Source organism: Asparagus officinalis, chromosome 3 (genome assembly GCF_001876935.1).
Source record: "Asparagus officinalis chromosome 3, Aspof.V1, whole genome shotgun sequence".
Lineage (NCBI taxonomy): Eukaryota > Viridiplantae > Streptophyta > Magnoliopsida > Asparagales > Asparagaceae > Asparagus > Asparagus officinalis.
Window position 1 is genome coordinate 77,117,558 of NC_033796.1, and position 11,834 is coordinate 77,129,391.

Here is an 11,834-nt window from a genome sequence, read left to right on the forward strand (position 1 = left end):
TATAGAGAGTTGAACAAGGTCACTATCCAGAATAGGTACCCATTACCTAGGATTGATAACTTGTTCGACCAGTTGCAGGGAGCGCAGTTCTTTTCGAAGATTGATCTTCGTTCTGGTTATCATCAGTTGTGGGTTCGGGAGATGGATATCCTCAAGACCACTTTTCTTACTCGATATGGATCTTTCGAGTTCATGGTCATGCCATTTGGGTTGACCAATGCACCTACGGTATTCATGGATTTGATGAATCGGGTTTTCCATCCTTTCTTGGACTAGTTCGTGATTGTGTTCATCAACGACATCCTCATTTATTCGAGATCGGAGGCAGATCATGAGCAGCATCTCCGATTAGCTTTACAGACCCTACGGGAGCACCAGTTATATGCCAAGTTCAGCAAGTACGAGTTTTGGCTTTCAGAGGTCAGATTTCTCGGCCACGTCACCAGCAGAGAGGGCATATCAGTAGACCCAGCTAAGGTTACAACAGTACTTGATTGGGAACCGCCGAAGACGGTGACGGAGATTCGTAGCTTCTTGGGATTAGCATGTTATTACAGGAAGTTCATCCAGGACTTCTTGAAGATTTTGATGCCACTTACACGCCTTACGAAGAAGGGTATACAGTTTATTTGGAGTGTGGAGTGCCAGAAAGCCTTTGATACCTTGAAGACTAAGTTGACTTCAGCACCAGTTTTGACTATTCCGAGCAGCGACAGGACGTTCGTCGTCTACACAGATGCATCATTGGCAGGATTAGGAGGCGTCTTGATGTAGACTCAGAGGGTAGTAGCATATATCTCACGGCAGTTGAGGGTGCATGAGCAGAACTATCCCACTCATGATTTGGAGTTCGTAGTAGTAGTATTTGCATTGAAGTCATGGAGATACTATTTATATGGAGTGTAGTTTGAGCTGTTCACGGACCACCAGAGTCTGAAGTATCTTTTCTTTCAGAAAGAACTCAACCAGAGACAGAGGAGATGGATTGAGTTTATCAAGGACTACGAGTTCGCGATTCAGTATCATCCGGGGAAGGTGAATGTCGTAGCAGATGCTTTAAGTAGGAAGCGTCGACATCGGGTTTTGGCTTTGAGGTGTACATTATAAAGATCTCCTTACTCTTAGCCAGTTTGATTTCAGACTCAAGATTGGTGGAACCAGTGCGTTTTTGGGAGCTGTGTCAGTTTAGCCATACTGGAGTACCAGAGTAGTCAAAGCTCAGCTAGAAGACTCTTGGATTCAAATCTGAAAGGAGGAGATTTCCAAAGAGCCTAAGGCTGATTGGACCATTGGGAGCAGATGAGAGTCTACGGATGAAGGGTAGATTGGTTATGCCAGCCAGTGTAGAGCTGAAGAGGGAGTTATTTGATGAGGCGCACCGTACTCGGTACATAGTACATCCAGGGACTATCAAGATATACAAGGACCTGAAGAGACATTTCTGGTGGAGTGGTATGCGTAGAGAGATTACAGAATATGTGGCTAAGTGTTTTACCTGTCAGCAGGTGAAGGCAGAGCATCAGAAACCGGCATGGACACTTCAGCCTTTGCCTATTCTAGAGTGAAAGTGGGCAGATATTTCTATAGACTTCATTGTAGGGTTGCCGAAGTCGAAGAAGGGGAATGATTCTGTTTGGGTGATAGTGGACCGGTTGACGAAGTCAGCACATTTTATTCCAGTGAGGACTACATATACAGCTGAGGCGTATGCGAGGATATTTATTTGGGAGATAGTCCGACTTCATGGAGTTCCTGATATGATTGTGTCGGATCGAGGTTCAGTGTTCACTTCATAGTCCGACTTCATGGAGTTCCTGATATGATTGTGTCGGATCGAGGTTCAGTGTTCACTTCACATTTTTCGAGGAGTTTCCAGGATTCGTTCGGTAGCAGGTTATCTTACAATAGTGTATTCCACCCACAGACAGATGGTCAGACGGAGAGGGTGAATCAGGTGTTAGAAGACATGTTGCGGGCTTGTGTCATAGACTTTCAAGGTAGTTAGGAGGAGCATATCCACTGATAGAGTTCGCTTATAACAACAGTTATCAAGCGACGATCGGTATGGCCCCATATGAGATATTGTACGGGAGACCTTGTAGATCACCGATATGTTGGGCAGAGCCAGAGGATAGCTTAATGCTTGGACCAGAACTTGTGAGGCAGACTACTAAGAAGGTAGCATTGATCAGAGATAGGATTTTAGCCGCTCAGAGTCGGCAAAAGAGCTATGCGGATAAGAGACGAAGACCCTTGGAGTTTCAGATTGGAGATTCAGTTATGCTGAAGGTATCGCCTATGAAAGGCATTCAGCGATTCGGGAGACGGGAAAGCTTGCACCGAGGTACATTGGACCCTTCCGGATTTTGGAGCGCATTGGAGCTGTGTCATACAAACTAGATCTTCCAGCATCGATATCTAGTATCCACAATGTATTTCATGTTTTTATGCTCAAGAAACACTTGTATGATGAGGAGCAGCAGCGAGTATTGGATGCACCAGAGATTGAACTTCTAGAGGATTTGACTACTATTGAGCTTCCAGTTTGTATACTTGCCAAGGAGGACAAGAGGCTTAGAAACAAGGTGATTCCTTTGGTGAAAGTTCAGTGGAACCGAAGAGGCGTTGAGGAGATTTCTTGGGAGCGTGAAGAGGACATGCGTCGCGACTATCCACACATGTTTGAGCAGGTAAATTAAAACTTTTGTATGGTTTATATATATAGCTTATAGATTCTATTATGGCGACGTTTACACTTAACACTAAAATGAGGGTATTACCACTTATCTCCTAAGTACTCGGAACATATGGTATATATATGAGGGGTTCCTTGTTTTGATTTTTTGCTCGATGTACTTGTTCCAATTAGTTAGGGATTAAGTGGGGGTATTTACATTTTAGATGGTTAAGTGTAGACATCGAAGATGATTCTCGAACGCGAAGATGATATGCTCCGCTACTTCCTGCATTTATTGAGGAAGTGAATTGATTTATATGCATGAGTATTTGTGTGTTTATATTTAGATTTAACGCTAGAATGAGGATATTTCCGCTCAGTTCTTAACCTTTTGGAACATATGGTATATATATGGGGGGTTCCTTGTTTGGATTTTTCGCCCGACGTACTAGTTCCATTTGATTAAGGGTTGAGTGGGAATATGGTCATCCTGGATTGTTAAGTATAAATATCATTATATGCTTGTCTACAGTATTATTATTTGTTTAAATATAATTTCCGAATTTCGAGGACGAAATTCTTTTAAGGGGGGAAGAATGTAAAACCCAATATTTTTCTTTGTTATGTGTATATGTGAATTATGGTGATAAATAGCTTGGGTTCATAGATGGACATGATAACATGTTATTTGAGATGATATGAGGCATATATATAGAGTTTTGTGTGTTGGTTTTGCAAATAAGCAAAACATGCACGAAACAAGAAAACTGCCAGATCAGTCGACCGATCAGTCGACTGACGAGCTCAGTAGACCGATCAGTCGACTAACGAGCTGTTTTCCAGTTTTTCCAGGTTTCAGGTCTGCTTTGATTGGTTCGGGTTTTGGGTCGGGTCTGGCTGTTCATATATGATCTCTCCTACCCGAAAACACCCCCTTTCATCATCAGATCTGAGAAACCCTAGCCCCCTCTCTCCTCTCTCAAACCCTAGATTCGTTCTTGGTGATTTTTGGGAGATCTCGGAGGATTTTCGTCGAGACTTTCACTTTGCAACGAAGGAAACCACTCTCTCGCAGATCCAGGAGCTTTTCATCACCCCTGAGGCGAGTAACATCTCGCCCAACTCTGTCCCTTTTGTTTTACACGAATTTATTGAGATTTAATGAGTTTTTATTGAGCCTAAAACGTATTTTTAGTACAAAGAATAAATCTTTAAAGTATATGATGTGAAATATTGAGCTTTTCAGTTTATAAAAAGATCATCAACGTTTTATTAAAGAGATCTAGATCTGAAAACATTTGACAAGAGTTAATTCATGATTTATTGATTTCAAAACGTATCAAACATGTTTTTATATGTTTAAGGTTTTTGATAAATGTTTACATGCAGATCTTTCATTTCAGTTTAGTACATATATGTTAAAATTAGTATCTTTATGCTTGGGATTTATGATGATGATTTTAGATAAATTTTATTACAATAATCAAAACCTGCACAACAAGTTCTGTGTCGGTTCGGTCGACTGATCAGTCAACCGACGGGCTAGATTTTTCCAGCTATCAGTCGACTGATCAGTCGACTGACGGGATGATTTGTTTTTCTGTCAGTTCCTTAGTCGACCGATCAGTCGACTGGCAAACTGATGTGGTTCTGGCTGATCTCCTCAGTCGACCAATTAGTCGACTGATGGCATCATTCGACACAAGAGTCGACTGATGGCATCAGTCGACACATGAGTCAACTGATGAGGTGTTTTACAGATTCTTGATTTGTTTGAGTTACTTTTCGTGGTCGCCTCGATTATCTGACTCTAGTTTACAATGTTAGTGAATTATCTGTACATGTGAGTTGACTTTTGACACAAGTACTGATCCGCACACCGAGGCACGTGTGACATGAGTCTATGTGTATCTTTTGTGTATATATATATTCGACACTTACACTTTGCATAATTTATATTTAGCCTCGTGTTGGACATGCATTACCTTTCAGTCCTCGTGTTGGACATTCATTTCATTCGGTCTATACGTTGGACATTGGTTATATTTAGTCCATGCGTTGGACATTGGTTATATTCAGTCCATGCGTTGGACATTAATTATATTTAGTCCATGCGTTGGACATTGGTTATATTCAGTCCATGCGTTGGATATTAATTATATTTAGTCCATGCGTTGGACATTGGTTATATTCAGTCCATGCGTTGGACATTGATTATATTCAGTCTATGCGTTGGACACTCGTTACTTACAGTCCATGTGTTGGACGTTTACTTCATGCAGCCCATGTGTTGGACATTTAATCTATATAGTCTATGTGTTGGACACTTAATCGTTTTTGGACATGACACTCATGTGAGTTCGACATGACACTATGTTTGGAAGTAGAGATGGGTTTTGTTTTCTTTTAATTTATTTGTTCCTGTGTTAGACTTCAGGTTTGGTATTTAGGGATTTAAAATTTGAGATACAAGGTATATACATGAGGGTTTCCTTGTTTGGATTATTTCGCTCGACGTACCTATGCTCGTGTTGTAGTTTCCTAAATACTAAAACCCTATATTTGCTAGGATCGATGATATTATATTATTATGTATTAACTGTATTTTCATATACAACGAGACCTATCCCTTGGGGTTGGTTGTGATGTTACTCGCTAGCGCTTTGACGCTCGTTATCCCTCCCCCTTTCCGGTAACGAGCCAGGAGCCGAAGAGTCGCAGGTTGATGGCAATGCACTATAGTGATCAGCTGTCTAGTTTAGTTACATTTTATTTTGGTGCTCCACCATAGATCTATTGTTTAGACTTGAGAGTATTTATTCTAGTGTATATTTGATACTTGTTGAGATCTCCAGATTTGTTTAACTCAGACATGGACCTTTGTATTTCCGTTTACTGGATGATGAAGTATTGTTTTGATTTCTATCATTTCATCATTTATCTTTTGTATTATCTTTTACTTGCTTGTACCTACACCTGTTGTTGACTCTACTAGAGAGATAGTAATTGTGATGGTGAAACATGTTATTGCATGGTGTGGTGCATGGCAGGTTTGGTATTCCTGGTTTTACCTTGAACTACAGCATTGTGTGAACCCAGGGGCGTCACATAGTCATAATCATGTTCCCAACTAAATAAAATGAAATACAACTGATAAACTGAATTAAATGTAAAATATCTCGATACATAGAGTCGATTAAATAGAGTACTAAGGCACACAGTCTTTCCAAAATGAAGTACAACTCTAAAAGTCTAAGAATAAATCATTAACTATTGTGGAGCTCTAAATAACTACTAATAATATAATATGGAAGCTAATCTGCATCTCCATCAACCTACAACTCTCCGTGCGCCTGACTCGCTGTCTAAAAAGAGGGGAAACAACGAGCGCTGAAGGGCTAGCAAGATCATCCCCACCACCCTCAGGGGAAAGAGGTTAGGAGTATATAAAAATACAAGTTACTACATAGTATAATAATATAAACATCTATCCTGGACTAAACGAAAATTGATATTTAGAAATCCACAACACTAGAATGGGTACATCAATCGAAATAATCCAAACAAGAAAACCCTCATGTATATATCTCGTATCTCAAATTTTGAATCGCTAAATACCAATGCCAGATCCTATGAATAAAATAGTAAATAAAAGCAATACAACTCCAAACCTTAACTAATATAAGTCATGTCAAGTACTCATACTACCCTCGGGTAGATGACGCAGTCACAAGAAAAAGCATCTAGCAAAATGAATCTCAATAATATACTCTTCTCTCAGGTAATTGACATGGGAGCATGAATGTAATAAGCATAATTCTCTATCTAAAATAACGATACTTTTGTAAGGCACTCACAATATCCTATGACGTCACCACCTTACTCAATCGTCCTGCAAATTGTAGGTATATCAGCCCAATCCAGAATGATGCATCATAGATTGTCGTCCAGCCGCAGTCTCATTGTAGGGTATAAACTGGCGCACTCTGAGTGTAGTCCAGTCACAGTCTTATTGCGGGAATACCAACTACCCTACTCAGGAATGCACACAATCATGGATGTAATAAGCGTAATTCTCTATCTAAAATAACGATACTTTTGTAAGGCACTCACAATATCATGTGACGTCACCACCTTACTCAATCGTCCTGCGGATTGTAGGTATATCAGCCCAACCCAGAATGATGCATCATAGAGTGTCGTCTAGCCGCGGTCTCATTGCAGGGTATAAACTGACGTACTCTGAGTGTAGTCCAGTCTTGGTCTCATTGCGGGAATACCAATTACCCCACTCAGGCATCCACACAATCATGAAATGCAATGTATATGTCAAACTCTACATGATCAAACAAAAAATTTATTACGTACCTCCAAATACTCGTACGAACATATCCCATTACGTGCACTCCAATGATCAAGCACATGTCTCGAAGTGCGAACCCAAATAGTGTGTTAACGATCGACTCACGTGTCAAAGAAAAATAACCAAAATCATAAACTCACACAGGCCGGTCGACTGATTAATACTCCTCGGTCGACCGATTGCATGTGCAAAACAGGCACATGCGGGGATGACCTGATCAATCGACCGACGCTTAGTCTTCGGTCGACTGACCAGAGGTAAAAAGTCAAGTTCCTGTAAATTATTTCGGGTAATATGATCATATGATTATGTGAAGTTTGTTATCATCTCAACAATTTGTTCTCTCTTTCAATAATTTGTTGAATCATCTCATCGGTGTGCCCTTCACTGGTGTGCCCCTCATTGGTGCACCATCCTTAACTACGGTATACATTAAAGAAAAACCAAAAAGCCTTCAAATTCACCAGAGCATGCCACATCAGATATCTCCTTTGACACATGTCCACATCTTTACACCATTCATCTAATAAAAAAAATCCTCCAACTAATTTAATCCGTTAATTAAAAAATCTCTTTATTTATTAATTTCTTATATTTCTTCAATTACCATATAATTTGAAACTACTTTCAAATCTTCAAAAATTCCTCTGAAATTAGAAATCTGAGAAAACTGCCTCCTCCTCCTCTCTCGAAAAAAATCCTCTAAGATCAGAATCTTGGAAAAACGTATCCTCCTCCTTTGAAAAAAGTCCTCCGAGATCAAATATCTAGGAAAAATCTCTCCTCCCTCAAAAATTCCTCTGAGTTACTTTATTTATTTTTTGATTGATTTTTGGAGCGTGTTCAATGGCATTGATCCATGACCTGGAAAGATCATATATATGTTTATTTGTAGATATTTATAGTATTGATTGTCATTAAAGATTCATCCTTTATGAAATTTTGAGAAATTATTTATATTCATGTATTTATTTTTTATTTGTTTGCTTAAACATTGATTAGTTATTTTAGGGTATATTTGGTTGATTTCCTAAAAACCAAGAAATGGAAATGAAAAGGTGGAAATCTCAAAAAATACAATTTCATCAATTTCCATCCCTAAAATTCACCCACAATATCCAATAAAATATTATTTTTATCCAACAACTCATTCACAATATCTAATAAAATATTATTTTCATCCAACAACTCATCCGCCATATCTAATAAAATATTATTTTTATCCAATAACTCATCCATCACATCTAATAAAATATTATTTTCATCCACAACATCACTCAATTCATATCATCTCATCATTTCAAATAACTCACATCATCCAATAAGATGGTGACAACTCATCTTATTTCATTAACATTTTATTTCCACTCATTTCCTCCCAAAAAACTAGGAAAATGATTTCCTTAAGTGTGGGTCATATCATCCAATAATATAATGACAACTCATCTCATCTATTTTCTTATTTTTGAGAATAAACTAAACAAAAAAAATAACCTATTATAAGAAATAGGTTTCTTATAATTCATTTCCTTATTTTTTTCGCCAACCAAACAACATCAAAACAAGTTTTCTTAAAAAATCACTCACATCATCCTATAATAAGATGACAACTAACATCATCTCATCTCCATTTCATTGATTTCCTTCTTTTTTTACCAACCAAACATTTCCAAAATAATTTTTCTTAGAAATAGTTTTCCATTTCTTTGATTTCCCTCTTTTTTAAGGCAAACAAACAGCCCCCTAGAATCAAACTGGAGAGTTATGGGGATATGCTTTTGTGGGGGAACAAGTATGCTAATTAGGAGCAAAAAGTTGTGGGTAAACTTTCTAGGTAATTTTGATTTTTTATGCATTTATTTTTTAAATCGAAATTGTAAATTTATTCGTATATGAAGAAATGTGAATGCGTAGGGATCATATTGTTATACGAGTGAAAATAAAATATTGTGAACCAAGACTATGTTGATTTTGCATATGTTACCTTATGCAAGGCTTAATTCCCCAATTTCCTGTAAGTTTACATTGCTAAATTTGATTTTATTTCATTATCTAATTTTATTGATGATATATGTGTAAGATTTAGAACGGTATATAGTGTATATAGTGTTTAATTGAGGGCATGTTAGTTCTTACTTATTCTGTGTGGACTCGAGTTTATAAAATTTTAGGTATTTATTGTGCAACCCTTGAGGATATTGATCATCGTCATCGGAAGTTCAAAGGTTGGAGAACGTCTACCATCTAACTATCTGCAAGTTTAATTTTTGTACAATACTCTACGTACCTTTTAATATGTTGAATTTTTTACATCAAAAATTTTTATTTCATAATTCAATGCAAATTTTCAATGAAATTTCTAGATATGATTTATTAAATATACTAGAATAAAAGATATTGTATTAACATTTTGTACAAAGTATCTAAAAATAAAATATATTATTTTTTCTAAAATTAAGACTTTTTATCATAATATTTAAATTTTAGAATTAAAAAAATCTAATTTCAATTAAATTATCAAATTTAGGTCACATTCCTATTTTTCAAATTATTCTGAATTAATACCAATTTTGAAATAAATTAATTCCTAAAATTTTCAAAAATAATAATTATAATATTAATGAATACCAAAATTAACTTGAAGCTTAAGTTTTTTAATTTTTAAATGTTTTTAAAATTTAATTTTATTCAATTTTTTTATACGTCTAAAATTAATTTTAATTTTTATTTTTTTTATACTTTGAGAAATTTATTTCTATTCGAAATTTACTTTAATTCTAGAAATTATGATGTTAATTGGAATTTTAGATTTTTTAACTTTTACATATTTGTGAAAATAATTTTTTCATACTGAATTTAAGACTAATGTTTAAATTAATTAATACTGAATTTTAAAAAATTGAAATTACCAAATTCAAGTTACCAAATTTATATATAATAGATTCATATTTTAGGGAAATTATTGGACAAAATCTAAGTATATTTAGATTGGTTAACTTAGATCATGTTCATATTTTCAAATTATTCCAAATTTAATACCAATTTTGATAATAAATTAATTCCAAATTTTGCCAAAAATAGTAATTATGAGATTAAAGAATATCAAAATTAGTCTGAATTTTTAATTTTTAAATATCTCCAAAAAAAAATTTATTCAAACTTTTTAATTTTAGAATTTTCAAAATTAATATGAATTTTTGGCTTTTTTACTTTTAAATATTTCAAAAAAATTTATTTCAAAATTTTTAATTTTGATATTTCTAATATTAATTTGAATTATGGATTTTTTATTTTTACGTATTTATTAAAAATGTATTTTTATACCAAATTTTATTACTAATTTTGAGATTAATTAATAAGAAAAATTCAAAAAAATTTGAAATTACCAAATTTATGTAGAATAGATTCATATTTTAAGGAAATTTTTAGAAAAAACCTAACTTTAATTAAATTGGTAAATTTAGAACATGTTTCTATTTATAATTATTGCAAATTAAAAACCAATTTCAATATAAATTAATTATGAAATTTGCCAAAAATAGTAATTATGGTATTAATGAATATCAAACTTAATTTGAATTTTTTTTTTCAAATTTAAATTATTTTGAAATTTAATTTTATTCAGAATTTTTTATTTTCAGAACTTTCAAAATTATTTTTAATTTCTAAAATTTTGAAATTAATTTTAATATTTCTATTTTTATTTTTTAATATTTTTGAAAATTTATTCAAATTTTTTAATTTTGAATTTTCTGATATTAATTTGTATTTTGGATTTTATATTTTGAAATATTTATGAATAATATATTCATATGTTAAGAAAATTATTGGAAAAAATAGAACTTTAATTACATTACCAAATTTAGATCATGTTCATATTATTCAAATTATTCTGAGTTTAATAATAATTTTTAAATAAATTAATTATAAATTTTTTAAAATGCTAATTATGAGCTTAATGAATACGTACTAAAATTAATTTGAATTTTTTTTATTTTTTATTTTTATATACTTCTGAATATTTATTTTTATTGAATTTTTTTAGTTTTTGATTTTTTGAAATTAATTTAAAGTTTGGAATTTTTTATTTTTTAATATTTGTAAAATTTTATTTTTATTCAAAATTATTTAGTTTTGGAATTTCTAAAATGAGTAATTCATGAAGATAAATAAATAGTGAAAATTTTCCATATTTTAGATTTTCAAATTTCATGAATATGGACAATTCACGAAATGGATAAAAATATTCTTCAGTATGATCAAAAATAAATAATTTTTTATTGTTATGGTGTTTTCAATTGCCAAAGTGTAACTCTTTGCTTACAACGAACATGTATCCTTCTATATTCAATGCTGCAATCAAATAGGCAGCTCAGAAAACTAAGGATCCCGACGTAGCTGACACGGCGAGTCGGCATCTCTCAGATCAACTCGAATGACGGTACTTCTCAGTCCTCTTGTCTAAGATGACTCGCAACGAGTCTACTCGATCAGTTATTCGACCACTGACGAGATCGACTCGAAAGGCGTTACTTCTTGGCCAAGCTAAAGCCACTTCAACCTCGAGCCTCTCACACTAACAACGTGTCAGTATTGTTAGCCTTTTTGTTTTAATAATGATTTTACAAAAAATTTATAACTAATATTGGTTCGAGTATTTTGTGTTTAATTATGTTATATCCAGGTGCATTATATCTGAAATGAAACTATTATCATGTTAAAGATACAAGCAAGCTAGCTTCTCATTCTACCTTGGGTATACTTTGTATAGGATTTATATATATTGTGTGCAAT